Source organism: Hylaeus volcanicus, chromosome 2 (assembly GCF_026283585.1).
Source record: "Hylaeus volcanicus isolate JK05 chromosome 2, UHH_iyHylVolc1.0_haploid, whole genome shotgun sequence".
Taxonomy (NCBI): Eukaryota; Metazoa; Arthropoda; class Insecta; order Hymenoptera; family Colletidae; genus Hylaeus; species Hylaeus volcanicus.
Window position 1 is genome coordinate 25,136,679 of NC_071977.1, and position 15,210 is coordinate 25,151,888.

The window sequence follows — 15,210 nt, forward strand, 5'->3', positions numbered from 1 at the left end:
TCTGTAAAATCCCCTTCTTTCAAGGAATTAACTTTGTATACTACCGATTATATATATTATGCACGCCTGACGATGACCATGGAATAGGTAAAAATGGCACTGTTTAACTTGAACATGAGCGACTATGCGTTATTTACCATCATCTTCCAGATCTACTATGATTTAATCGATCGTGAAAGCTACTACCTATTTTATTTCACGTCCTTGTAATTATTTTTCTATCATTCAAGGCATTTCTTATATTTTTCCGATTGATTTATTAAATACCCTATTCCTCGGTTATTCGTCAGTAGCACCAACAAAATTTGAGAATATTCTTCCTCGATCTGAGAATCGTTGACGATATTTCCTCGAAGTCCCGTGTTCGACATTAAAACTTCTTAATGGGCGAATTAAGAACTCGGGAATCTCCGGTGTGACACGAAAAAACTTCCATTTTAAATCGAAATTTTATACATGTAGATTACGTTATTGGTCTCCAGGCTTCGCAGATGGCAAAAATTGCAATGTGGGACACGGTCGCCAAGGTTGGCGAACATTGTCGATAAAAAATGCGTTATAAAATCATTTTTAAATAATAAAAACTCTTGACAAATCGTGCCAAGCATCTATATATTTCAAGTATACTTGTAATATATATGTAATATACTAAGTAATTTCTTCTCGCTTTATCCGTATTTTACCAAATATATTTTCTTTCCTCTTTGGCATTTATCGCATAACCCATTATACCGTCTGGGACGCGTAGTTTAGTTCACTTTCGCAAGTTATTATATTATTTGGAAGGAATATTATGCAAGGACGTGCGTGCATCGCTCGGCTAATGTCTAGATTTGCTTCGTACAGACAAAAACTTCTCCCCCCCGCCTCTTCGAATCTTGTATCGTCAGACTTTCGCGACGTTCCATCGAGAGGAGTCCGTATTAATACATTATGCATCTTAATAAGTCCACGTAAATTATACCAGATGCGATAGCCGCGACCTCGCGCAGGTCGGGCCGCGATTAATCAAGTCGCGGGATAGACGGCGAAATCTACCTGGTTTAACGACTCAAGTAGAACCGCTTTCGACCAGCGGACAGTCGGCCACCGACGTGTTCGGCCAGATAGCTATTTAAAGAAGCCTCGCGATGCGTTCTCACGCAGGTGCTACCTGGTAACAGCTGATTATTCGGTGACCTTGCGGGACCAGTGAGCCAGACTAATAGCCGGCTCGATCATTAACGGCGTTATACCAAGCACCGACCATCATCAAAGTGGTCGCCCATTTGCACCAACTACTGTCCGATACGCGATCATCCGCAAAATTAACGCCCTGGCAACCGGACCTGGGGTCACTTTTGACCCGCTCGACACGCCAAACGTAATTTATCGCGATGCTTATTCGTAAACTTTCGAGTAATTACTCAATATACTGTATTCGATGATAATTGATCTCACGAGTGTTGAAACATTTATGACAAACGATTTCCTCCAAGGAATACAAATACCAGAAATTCTTAAATTGAATCTGCTAAAATTAGAGACAAGGAACGAGGAATGCTAAAATAAGAAACTTCTTTATGCAAATAAGGAATATTAATTCGATTTTCAGGCAACTTTCGATTTCGAACGACGGTTATCCACTTTCAAAAATCTCACTCGGAGCTCTTACGGAGAAAATTATAGCCGTACCGATCATATGTCGCAAGCGATTCGCTTTAACGGCTATTAATATTAACGTAATCTTTCTTGCTATAATTCTGGCGCCCGCGAGCTATAAATACACACCGAATGACCATAAAATTTCAACCACGCGAGTCCGTTGGAATCGCGTCTAACGATCGCGAGGGTAATAAATCGAGAATTCTAGAGGGCCTCGGTGAATTCATCGGTTCCGAATGTTGCCGGTGCAACAACTGCTCGAATACGTAATCCGTTTCGGTTATACGATCGTCGACTACAAGAAACCATAAATACAGGATGAAGCACCTAACTTTATCGCCGTAAAAATGCTTGCTTCCTTTGACGATTCGAGACACTGTCCACATAATCAGGGAACAAATTATTTATTTATTTATCAGAATATAAATTACACACAAATATTGTTTAACGATATTTTCTAGAGCCTGCTCAGACATATATTTCAAGATAACAAGAATTTTAATTCTGGCACGCGTAGGGTCGTGGTCGACCGGTGTAATCTCGAATCAAATTCAATTAACAAAGAGAATACTAATCCGCCTAATTTTCATCGAAAACGATACGACCTTTGAAAGATTTAGCACCTTGGTTCGATCGAGGCATTTCAATCGTTGTTCTACGGTTTTCAAACGTGAAATTAGAATTCTATGCTATCCGTCGCGCGCTCGAAGAATCGACAAGTTGACGAAACTTGAAACGGGCCTGGCAACACGTCCCAGGTATTTTGGCCACCAGCTGATTGCCCGATCGGCCTTGGATTGTATTCAGCGACTCCAACAGGAAATATTCTTTTTAATAAATCTTCCTATAGGAGCGAATCGTTCCGGACTTGTTTCGATCTCGTTGAGACGAACATTCCGAAAGTAATCGAACCAGTTGGCGGGAGACAGAAGATGGCGAGACATCGATGCACTCGCAGCGATAGCCTAATAACCAACCGGTGTAGCCATTAGCGCAGCTAACGAACCGCTGCTGAATATCAAGGTTGTCTTCCACGCCAAAACTCTCACAGGCGGTGCATCCGACGCACCAGCGTGTTCGCGACGCCACGTGAGTCGGAACTTCAATGAAGTTTGTCGCTGGTACGATAAGGCTTTTAACGCGTCTCTTCGCAAATATTGGCACGTTGGTTACGTTCGCAAACTTCGTCGAAACGTGCCTGACGTCGTGCATTATCGAATCGGCTTTGGTTTTAATCGGACCGTCACGCTGGAATTCCAAAGGATCACGTGGACGCATAATATGCTACCAGAGACTCGTCACCGGCGGTCGAGGAACGCGTTAAGCACGCATCGATGACCATTTGGACGAAGATTTATGCAAACAACGCCGACGAAACGGACACCGGGGACAGTTTAGAAAACTGCGTTATTAATGGTCGAATGGGAATTTATGCGAATTAACCGTCGACGAGGAAGTGCTCGTGTGCGAGACATTCCTCAAAGTCGAGGCGAGACTGCTCGACGCACACACGCAAGCTTTTTTTCAAAATTCCGAACGAAATTAATATCCCCGATTCAGAGGCAAATTGTTGGCAAAGTATATGTAAACTGTACGACTTTATCGTCAATTATCGAATTCGTAGTCCTAACAATGAAAGAAGGGAAACTTGACGCAACCGTTTCATAACGGACGTAACAGGCACGTGGAAGCTCCAACTATAACCTGAATAATGGGTTAGAAAAACATGAAAAAAGAATATAATAGGACTGTACGTTTTACGCCACGAATATTAAAGATAAAACAGTTTCGAAACTAATATAAAAGGCCGAGGCTGGGTTAGATCATGACACGACATTTTTACTGGATCTACTATTCTCGTCACATTTTTCCTGTTTACATAGAGGAACGAGTGCACCTAAGAAGGCAAAGTGTTTGTCGTGCAGCGATACAGTCAAACAGAGTATTTTATCGCCGGACCAACCAGTTTTCTCTGTAAACATTCAGGTTTACGAAGAATAGCGGAGGCTGTTCTTTGCTGCCTTTTCGACGCAATTTTATCGCTATAGTTTACAAGCGTTACCTACGTTGCTCTCGTCTATACGTTCATTCCACAAAAGGACCAATCGAATATTTTGTTTTTAATTCGAATCATTAGTTTGTAGGCTATATTAATCCCTGTCGCTTAATCGAGGAACTTGTTCGTTTCGAAATTTCAAATACCTAAGATCAACACGAGCCTATTGACATGACTATCAACTCCGACTCTTCGTCTTTATCTTCTTCACATTTATTTTTTTCCGGTCACGGTAAAAGTGCCGATTGTAATGCGAGAAATAGTCAAACTGGAAGTCCTAGATGTGTGCACACTCTAAAACGCGGAGATTTTTCTAGAAATACAAAGATTCCTGGTAAATATTTAACCACTTTATCTGATTTTTCTACCCGTGTACACTTCACAGTGTTTCGAAATACAAACATCCATAGTCACGGACTATACGTTATTCCCATTTTTTCATCGCTGTACAAACTCCTACTCACGACACTCTCAGGAAGCCGCTTAACGGTGTGGGAGTGCTCTTAAGGGATCACGATTCTACCAACGACAGCCAGTTTGTACATGTTCTATACATACAATTAGCAAAACTTTCTCCAAAGAGTGAAACTAAACAGAAAACGTTTCCTAGGAGACCCGAAGCGCGTAAATGCGTCATGCGCGGATCGGGGGTTTCCTAATTTCACCGATCGAAGATCCTGGACACCGGAACGACATTTCTGATCTCTGGTTTCAGCTTGTATTTCCTCCGAGATTAAATTTTAGTCAATATAAAAGGAACCCTTCTAAAGAAACGTTACATTTGACAAAATATCTTCCATTTTCATTTTCAGATTAGATTGGCTGGAATTTAAGGATTAAGATTGAATTTTACTCGGCGGCCTGTTATTTTGGATGGAAACAAAGGAGACAGGCGCAATAGCTTTATCGGCACGACGTGTCTAATCAGACGGTTCCTTAATTATGCCTTTAACCAGTCGCTCCTGTGTTTCTGCATTCTGTCGCGCGCGGTGTCGTGACAAGATCTTCTACGACGCGTCACTTTCGTCGTTTTATCGTGGTCGTTCTGTCGGCTGCAGGCTCCGGCAACACGACCGCCGCGAGGAGGTTCGCAACGTTTTACACTAATTATCGGGGAAGATTAAACGTTTGACACGCATGTGCTCAGAAACTTAAAAATAGCCGTTCCGTCATGGCTCGGTCATGAAGTTTGGCATCTGTAAAGATAGCCACGCCTCTGGCCAGAAATGGGCAATAGGCTTATCTGGATACTAATGTTAAGTAACGTACAAAAGATAAACCACTGTTTATTCGATCTAAACGAAAGTTACAATTAAAAACTCAAATTCAAGCACAAAATTGGAATTCGAGTTATAGAATGATGATTATGCGATTAAATTTTATCCATCTCAAGGTTCATCCATTGGAAAAATCGCTATTTTATTAAAAAGAGCGTTCCTTGCTTCCAGTATTGTCCATATCAACACAGATGTTCAAGGTGTGGCAATAACTATTAGAACCTCAGATATCTTCGAAACTATAAGTTAATTGTATCTTTTCCACCGTGTATACGAATTCAAACACTCACCCTACGAAGGGCAAGACTGATCGATACCGTGTGAATTGGCGAATACGTACCTGCAACAAACACAAACAACACGATTAGAAGGAAGATTGAAGTTGAACCCGTGCCCGAATAGTTACGAGAGGCGAGGTAGTTTAAAGCAAAAGAGATCGAAAGCATCGCACTCGTTTACCTGTGAGGCAGCTGTCGCAGTCGTGACATGTCGTTCAAACTATTTCGTTTCATGTGACACCGCGAAAGTCGCGAGGTTTCCTCGACTGTCTGGTTCGCATCACCTAGACATTGGTCGTTGTAGACGTTTCGTCTGATCGCGACGGAATGCTCGTTTTTATCGCTGGTGTTCGGTCCATGTTGCTGACACCAGCGGTCACGGAATACACGTGGGGATACAACGGGGTGGTAGGATTCGCGATGCTGGTAACAATATCCATCCCTTGGGAGATAAGGCAAACCAGCGAGAGCTGCGCGCGCGCGGGACGCGTAAAGCGTGCGTGTGCCTCTGACACGTGTCGTCAACGATAAAGCCCGTGGATCCGACGCCATGCGAGGCTGACGGATCGATGAATCGACAGGGAAGCTCGGTGCCAGGCGATTTCATGGGCGTCGATCACAGAAACGACCGATTGCGCGATTTAGATTAGAGCGATCGCGTACGTGAGAATGGCCCTCGTCGTCGACGTCGATCCGTGTGACGTTAACCGTCGACGAGAGATTCAAGAGAGCAGTCGAAATCTTAGCTAGTCGGTGTGAATCGGTGAACAGCGATCTTCTTTGACCTGGGTCAGATTTGATTAACGATACTCTGTTTGCCAAGTTCGTGGTCCAATGACGGCTCCGAACCGATTAGCGAAGCTGAAGATGTTTACGAAAGTGAGAAGGTCAAAGTTGAAGTAACTTTTGAAAGAGGAAATGTTAAAGTTCATGGTATTGCTAATACGGGGACTGATGAAGTTGAAGTCGATGCCCGTATCGTGACCAGCAAACAGGAATCATTGGGATTCGAGATGGGGAACCCAGATGAACTCCACTGGCGTGGCGCTTAACGTGTTAATTGCTAGACGTTCGCGAGGTAAAAAATTTATTTATATACTAACGCATCGAGCGTTCCAGTATCCAGCCTTAACGACTCAGTCTCCGATTACTGGCAACGGTCGCGCAAGAAGCGGTCAGCCATCCGCACGATAAACGTAGATCGGAATTTCGATACTCGCTCGAACGTTATTTTCGCATTACCATTCTGCGGTGTATATTTAGAATCTACGATGCTCGGCATTAACGCCGATACGCTCACCGCGTTCGCATATTTGAGATTTTTCTGATTGCGAGGAATGGCAGTGGAAATGCCCGCAAAGGTCAACCTGAAAGACCACGCTCCCATCTGCTGAGAGTAGAGCGTGCCAGAGCCTGAAAGGACGGACGGTGGATTGCTTACAAGATATACATATTAATAATGCCAGTAGTGCGTTTCTATTGCATTAAAATTAAAAAATGGGAGTACAAATTCAAAAAAAGACAAAACATCTCATTTCTCGTAGAATGAAATATCTGCTAAGGAAATGTCCTACGAGTCCCTCCGTTTTTCAAGAGTTGTCCATGATCTACTATTTTACGAAACCAGACATTTTACGTCTAGACATTACCGTGTCCTAGATCGGGAAATCCTTTCCGAAGGGTTTCGAATCGCGACACTCGAATCCGTCCGACGAATAAGAATGACTCGGACGATTCGGATCGCGGTTGAAATTTTTCAATGCTCTCCGGGACGGCAAGGTGGTTCGCAGGGTCGTGGAATCGCGTTCGGAAGACCGATAGGCTGGCCCCGGGTCCAAGGGAGTCCGAGGAATAATGGGCGAGGATCGCGGCATGCTCTAGGTGAAAGATGCTGCGTGTCCCAAGGAGGAACACGGCCGGGAGTTCGCGGGAAAAGAGAGGAGAGGAACGGACTTAACGGCTGCTAGAACGGAAAGCGAGGGAAGAAGAGAACGCTAGAAGGAGAGGAAGAGGTTGCTGGCTGAGGCGAAGAGGAGGACGGTTGGAGTGGGCAAGACAGGAGAGCGAACGGAGGACATCGAACTGAAATGGCCTCTGGGAGCGCATTCCAGTATTCCACTCTCGCTACCTTAGGCCATCCTCTCCCTCCCCTCTGTCTGTCCTCCGTCCTTCTCTTCTTCAGGATTCTTCTCCTTCTTCGGCGTCGTTGTCGACGTCGTCATCCCTTTCTCTCTGTTCTTCTCGTCCTTCGCGATCGCCGACTCTTTTCGTCGAGTCGTCCACCTCCCCCTCTCCCTCGTTCTCGCGGTCTCATCCCTATCGCCGGTGCTCAGCATCCTCCTTTGGACTTAGAGTCCTTTTATTTCGCTCTCCGCATTCTTCAGTTTTCGCTCGCCGCCGGCGCGACGGACTTTCCTCCTCGGCCGACACCGCGGACCGATCCTCAGTGCCTCGCGTAACGTTCGAAAATTAGGGTCCTCATTTATCGATACGCGAGGCAGAGGAGGAGAATTTTTTGTCAACACCGATGGTGCGAGGACGAGAGCTGCTGGTAAAGGATTTCGAATGATGGGTCGAAGGAACGCAAACAGAGTTCAAGATCACTCCCAATCGCGAATCCGATCGGTTCGTTTCGTCGACATTCGAGACAAGAAGACAAATCTTAACGCGTTGACTGCCACACTAATACTCTTACAAATTTCTACTGCGATTAAATTTTATTTACTGACTATTGAAGACTACATCATCATGCATTTATTGTGGTATTTATTTTTGTAACTTCACCGAAAATCAAATATTTCATATAAATTCATTTTCATTGATATTTAACTTTCAAAATTAATTTTTTTATTTCTTCAGTAAAAAGCACTGTCACCCATATATGGTGACATGGCGGTCAACGTATTAAGAAAGTTATCCATCATATTTGAAGGTCGATAGAATGAAACAATGTTTATCGTAAATTGCAAACAATCGTAAATTTGCCGACTCGAGGGGTTGATGGTTCCGATCCTCCTTGCTCTGCGATCGTTTAGAAAGGAATCTCCCAGCGAGGATAAACCTTTTACGAACATTAGCACGCTGCAGCCAAGGTGTCTCTCGCTTATGTAAGAGTTTTCGAATTCCTTCCGTTTATTAGTACGTCTATGTTTACCGAATTACGAGCCGCTGGCAACCACGTTGTTATTTACATGCGTGTCCGCAGGTAGAATCCTGGCACCTGTCCGCGGTCTCGGTCCTTTTTTATTTAGTCCCCAGGCCGCATTCCTCCGCTTCCGTTGGCCGCCGCGACGCGGATTTCCTTTGTCCCGTTGCGTGCACGAATTTCTTTTGCATACTTCGTTTAACGCGATCCGCCCTGCGCTCCGAAATTTCCGATTCCCGACCATCGATTTACGTGTTCAGTCGAACGTGTGCTTGGGACATTCTAACATAGACGGGGTAGCGTCGAATGCTGAAGATTTATACGATTCTTCTAACGTTACAAGAATGTTTCATTATAAATATGTACACGAATAACCTTTACACATGTACGTATATATTTATAATGAAGTATTTATTTAGAAACGTGACATCTATCATTTAATTTAGACAAACTTCGTGAATGAACATAGAAGGTACGAATACTTATGGGACTGACTGTATATCATTAGCATCTGTACCTCTCAAAGTCCGCCCCCTCCGACGGTTGCAAGGGAGAAGTAGCGCGTACAGGGTTTTCAGGACGTGAAATCAGGTTCCTTTGTTAAAAAAAAGGACTCAAACGCGATTCCCTTAAATCATATTCCATTGTTGCCTTTAAGTCTTTTGCCGCCCGCCTTTTCCCGAGCTCGCTCGTCCAGAGAATACGCCGATGGTACGAAAATGCCCGGAAGAGAACGCGGCTCCGCTCGAGTCTGGAGGACGAACGTAAATTTTTTTTATTACATCGCCATTGCCCGTTGAATTACCGACAGCCTTGGCACGCGAGCCACCGGGCGAACAATGCTCGCGTCCCATGGAGGAGAACTCAATGACCCTGAAAAGTCGACTTAGCCTTCCCATTCGAAACTTCCCTCGACGGGGTTATCAAAATTTTCGACTCCTCCACGACGCTTCCCGCGATCAAATCCAATTCCAGGGGGTCGACTCGTTCGATCGGAGACTACATGAATTTTTATTTTTTAGGGTTACCGGTGATCGGGGCATCGGAGATATTTGAGTGGACCCGGAGGAGGACTTATCCTTTAGAGACCCCTGACGTATCAAAGTTGAAGAGCAAGGTACCGCAACCTCAGAGCGTTGAGGTGTAAAGAGATTCTGCTCCAAGAAAATTTTATTTTGCTTCATAAGTATTATTTCTGATACAAAGAACAATGTCACACCCCTCACCCTCTGCGTCTCGAATTCAGGTTCAGAAATTGCAGAACGAGGATCGTCGCACGCGTTAGCAGACGGTCGCTGTCGAGTCGTTTGACGGCGAGAGTGGAGAGCGAAAACGAAGCCATCGAACAATTACGCGCCCAATTCAACGAATGATTGCAACGAATGATGACACTGCAATCGACGGTTTCGCACAGTTCGTCCAGTGTTCCGTCAGGGCCGTGGAAAGTTCGCGCGAGCATAAAATCTCGATCGGGGATCGCAGAGTTTCCGCGCTAGGGGAAGGGTTTTCGCGGTGCTAGAATTTAATGGCCGTGGCAGAAGTTCCGCTTAACGAGATGGAGTGAGCCCGAAAGATAAATCGAACCTGGCGCTTTTATTCTCCGCGGTGAGTTTCGAGCTCGGAGATTTTCCTTTGACGATGTCTTTAATTCTTATGGAAGATATCCCGCGTACGGTGACATACGCAATCATAGTATACAGTCAGTCTCATCAATATTCGTATTCTCTATGTCTATTAAAGAAGTTTGACTAAATTAAATAGTAGGTTCGATGTTTTCAAATAAATGTTTCATTAGAAATATGTTCATGGATAAACTTTACACTTGTACATATCATTTGATTTAAACAAATTTGTTCAATAAACACAGGGAGTACGAATATTTATGGGATTGACTGTATGTAGAAGGATGCTGCGAGAATTTTGCTATGCGAGGAGTTTAATGCAATGAAGTTAATTTTCATGGAATTTATATTCTTAAAAAAGCATGCTTCGGTCATCTCAGACTATTTCCTATTTATAATTCTCTCAGCCAGTCTTCCAAGCTTCCTGCTTTGAACAAGGTGCCTCTGGCAAGGTTCTAGGCTTCGCATTGCGAAAGGCTGACAGATACGTTCTTTAATTATACGTGAAGCGTAACTGAAAATCAAACAGTTGGTGCATGTCTACCTATTTTATATTCTATACAGCGTAGCTTTGAAGTGACAAAGTCCTCTTCGTGAAGACTCCGTGAAGTGACATGCGACCATCCAATGTCCAAAGGGCCCCACTCTTAGGTAACCTGAACGTCTTGTACTGCAAGGTGGGCGGAAGTTTTGCAATGTTTGAGAAATCGCCCAAGAAATTCAGATCCTCCCGGTTCGAGCTATGCTCGTATAGGATAGCTGGATAAGAGGAGCATGCACTTAGTGGGTATTTTAGACTTAATTAGTTAGTCATCGCGATATCTGTCATGGCTCTTCGCGAAACCTTGCGAAGTCAGTAGAGAGCGTAGGGCACTGACCAAAGAGTTGGACTTCGTCGAACACGAGAACAGTGTTCGAGTCGAGGAAGTAGAAGAAGGCCTCAGGGGAGTGTACCGACAATTAATGCAAGTGGGTTCTGGTTGAAGAGGAAGAGCCCAGAGGCAGTGGGCTTCGAAGGATAGGAAAATTATCATGGGCCTTCGAGATGGGTTTCTCTGAGAGGTACGCTCGCTTCAAATTATTCTGCCTATACTACTATCCATGGTAGCGTGTGAATTTGATATGGTTTGTATGCTACTTTATGGAATCCACAACTTTTCTTAAAGATCTGTTCCTAAAATGATCATCGTCGTTCGCACTCATGCGGATAGTCGAGTGACTCAGACTGTTCATCGTATAATTAACAGGGTGCACTGTTCGATTCAAATCAGGCGGGGCCGTATTCTGCGCATCCCTGGCTGGAGATAACCAGTCTCCACGGAAAGTGCCGTAAACAGGCTAAAATGTGGCTCCCGACATGCAGCCAATGGTAATGGGCGAACTAACGGTGGAATTCCAGGCAACGCTTCGTGCTTTCAGACGAAACGCCGCGAACGAGCGTTCCTATAAAACGGCGTGGCCCCTTTTCAGCCGCGGAAAGCGCGTCCCCATCCTCCACCTCGGGATCATCGAACCGCCTTCATCCCCGAATATGTTTCCGTTTTCCCTATTAAGTTCTCGAGAAGTTCCCTCGTTTGGCTCGCCGTTATCTCCGGATTCCGCCCTTCCCCACCCTGTACCTTATCCGAGCCAGGTTCTGTTTTCTTCGCGCCGCTCGCAAATTAGAATTTGGATCGCTCCGCGTTAACGAGGAGCGGATTAAAGGGCAGGACTCGTCGGCGGTTGTTTCCTCGAGCGGAGGGGAATGTAACGAGCTCGAAGTGGGAGTATTTGAATTCCATTGGCACTCGATAATGATGTTTATAACCTTTGAACCGAGGGGGGCCTCGAAAGAGTCCGCGAGGTCCTCCCATCTTGAGGGGTACAGCCCCCGGCATGCGTATGGTTTCGAGACGTATACTTTTTAAATTCTGTGCTATAACTACGACTACGTGTGACTTGGCCCGTGGCAAAGCATGTAAGTTGCGCACCTCTGCCTCGAGTTGTCCTCGAAGGAGCGCATAACGCCTAACTACCCGCACGACAAGGTTTCATTATCTCGAGGATTTTACGAGATCGAGAAAAAGGCTGGATCGTCAGCCTCTCAAGGATGCTCGTTATCGTGGACGATCCTCCGCGACGTCGCGAGAGGGAAGAGGATTTCGCGTAAAGAGGGACAAGAAAAAGGGCGGGAAATGTAGAAATAACTGGTTCACGCTATTTTTTTCGCAGCGAAAAGACCGAAGAAACTGTGGTCGTAACGTGGACTATGTCCTGAACAACATTATCTTCGTGATCAGAGTTAGTTACTGCAATTCCACTATCGTTATCATTGCATTTATTATATCGTTGGCATATCGAAATGTAAATGCATCATTCTTTTATCCTTTTGGTAGCGGCGATTCAATTTTATGTTATCACGAATTCGATTTCTTGGGTATCCTGAACTCTAACAAAACATTGAAATATAGTCAAGATTGTATGGAAATTAAGTTGAAAGTAAATGTTAACGTTTCTTTAATACGCCTCCAATACTTAAGTTAATTCCAAGACGCAGTAACGCCTAAGAGCACTTTCGAAAAGAAGATTACTCGAAGCGATATTCCGAGGTCGCCTCGAAGACCAAAGAAGGAACTTCGTCGGCGACAGATTTGGAAAAACTGAAACGTTCAATGTCGAGCGAGAACACGGAAGTGCTTTCGATTTGAATCGAGTACGCGTCGTCGATCCGGTATCGATACCGTCCTTGTGCTTCCTCTACAGGCGATTCGATCGAACCTACGCAAAAGAAAAGCTAGCAACGCGTTGTCCTTGTTTATCGATCGACAATGGAACGATTGAATTATCATCGACAATTAACGGAGACCAACGCTATGTTCCGGCTAATTGGCTGGCGCAGGATGTCGACACGTGGCTACTGTCAACAATACTATATCTGGCATGGCTAAGACCCCACTTGGAATGTGCGTCAACTATTACTTAACCCTTTCTGCGTCGTAATATATTTCAATCGTTGCTTGGCGCGAGAAAAATCCAACCGTTATCGTTCTCTTCGACAATGAAACGTTAGTCCAAAATATAATGCAAATCTCTTCTCGAACACCATAAACAAAGTGAAATTAAAATATAACGTAGATCGATGCATTATGCCTTCTTATAAATAATTACCCACTTCCCCTTTGAAATACCAAGTGAAATTCGTGCGATAGAGAGTTAATTAAATTTCCTGCATCCCATAGTTCGTTCGGAACGTCCAATATTTATGCCGGAAGTTAATCTCGACGCGCATAGTTCGGTCGTAGCGAAAAGCTGTCCATTTTCGTGGCGTTTAAGCGATCACGGCTCGTTTCGACTCGTCGCCCGGATTTATGAGCTCCATTTTTCCTAGATAGGTCGCCGGTAATTTTTCTCGACGACGAAACGACTGTTACATCGTTTCGATCAGGTTCGAAACGCTGATTCCGTCGGAATTTCATAGCATCTCCGTTTGAATCGAAGTATTTGTCAGACATCGGGTTTTGCGCCATATTTCGTGAGTTTTTTGAAGAGCAAGCTGGTTTTCCTTTCGACGACGCACCGTGGCTATCATTTTCCTGTCCGTTGCGTCTTGCAAAAATCGCTGGTGTTGATTCGACGAACCGTGAACCAAGGATCGCATCTGCATCTTCGCGGACTGCTGGAACAAAGTGGAGCGGCAACGTTTCTTCCTCGGTCGAGAGCACCTGATCACGGCGACTCCAAGTTGCCTGGTGTCACGATATCCTGATCATCTACCGATCAACGAGAATGGGTTCACATTCCATCGACGATCTCCGACCGCGTTACGTTTAAGGCCCATTTCCCGGCGCTCGTCAGACCACCGGCGGAATATTCACGAGCTGCTTGACTCTCGATTCCCTGAGTGGTAACTCAGACGTGCATACATACGCACAGGGAAAAGTCTCATCTAGAGACAAATTCGAATTCGAATTCTGAATTACAAAATCTGGTTTCCCCGAGAGGGATTTCTTTGTTGTCATTTGTTTCGTAAATATCTAAATTTAACGATTATTACTTTACGCTTTTAAAGATGCTCTTGAACCGGAGGTTCGGAAGGTTGGGATTGTCAAACGCGTCTTTCTCGTTTAAGTGAAAATTACTCGGTACACGATGGGTTTGATATTCAGGGAACATAGGATACACAGGGAAAATAAATTCGGTTTCGCGCAGAAGACCCCGCGGAGTTCGAATCGGCGGCGCGAGGCGAAAAAGCGCGAAGCGATTGCCGCGCAATAAGGCTCCGGCGTTTCGTGGCAGACACCGTGGCTAACGGATGTGCCGTTACGGGGCCGCATTCCACGGAGCCACGCATGCGCGACGCGACACATTCCATTGTCTTTTACATTCTTCGCGGCCGTTTCTCTCCTCCTCGGTATTCTTAGCACGCTCGCCCGCCAACAACCGCCCCTGGCGCAACGGCGCAGGGCACAGAGGGCCTTATCCTGCCTCGTGCTTTGCCCTTTGCTCCCCCCACCCCTCTCTGAATCCCCCGCCGCGCCCGTACTTCCACCGTCGCTTCATCGTTCTCTTCATCTTCGAAGCGGTTAGAGTGTTCCCTTTCGTCTCCTCGCGTTCCACGCTCCATGCGCTGCAACTTTGTGTTTGTCATTTTCTTTCATCTTTGTCTTCGTCTTCGTCTTCGCCCTTTTTGAATTTTTTTGCGTCTCGAACGACCGGGCTCTTCGCTCTTCACCGGCTCCGTTCCCATCGCTGATTCGCCAGCCCGCCGGGATCACGTGTTCTGGCCTGTTTACGCGAACGTTCATCCCTTTCGGCGTTCCTCTTCGACTCTTTGTCTTCCCCTTATCTAGATCCTCCGCCCACTACTACACTTAAATCGTCGTGTTGCCCTGATCATTTTTTAAATTCACTATACAGAGTTATTCGTACAGAGCGTTCTTTCAATATTGCGTCCTTTCATTCTTCGGCGAGATCTTCAACCGAGCGAAACTTCCTCCGACTCTTCGTTGAATCTTCTCTCGTGAACGTTCTTGTTGCCCTCAACAAAATGAGGGTAGAGAAGTATCGCCGTTGGCTAATATTCAATCAGATTTCGATTTTTGCAAATTAACCGAGTAGACGATGTACGGAGTTTGTAGTGTGCGGATAGATGTTTACATAGCGGTTAGCATGTTTGAAACCTACGCCAGGAATGTCCTGGGGCAACATT

The 15,210-nt window shown here is 45.2% G+C and overlaps 1 protein-coding gene and 1 long non-coding RNA gene across 3 annotated transcripts in view; one reads left to right on the forward strand and one right to left on the reverse strand.

Annotated features, from left to right (window-relative positions):
• Positions 1–9,720, forward strand: part of LOC128872234 (uncharacterized) — a 41,524-nt gene extending 31,804 nt beyond the window's left edge. Inside the window, exon 3 of the long non-coding RNA XR_008456127.1 lies at positions 9,423–9,720. This is a non-coding gene — a long non-coding RNA (uncharacterized LOC128872234). The remainder of the gene's footprint in view (positions 1–9,422) is intronic.
• Positions 1–15,210, reverse strand: part of LOC128872229 (3-phosphoinositide-dependent protein kinase 1) — a 451,269-nt gene that overhangs the window by 83,352 nt on the left and 352,707 nt on the right. The window lies entirely within an intron of this gene.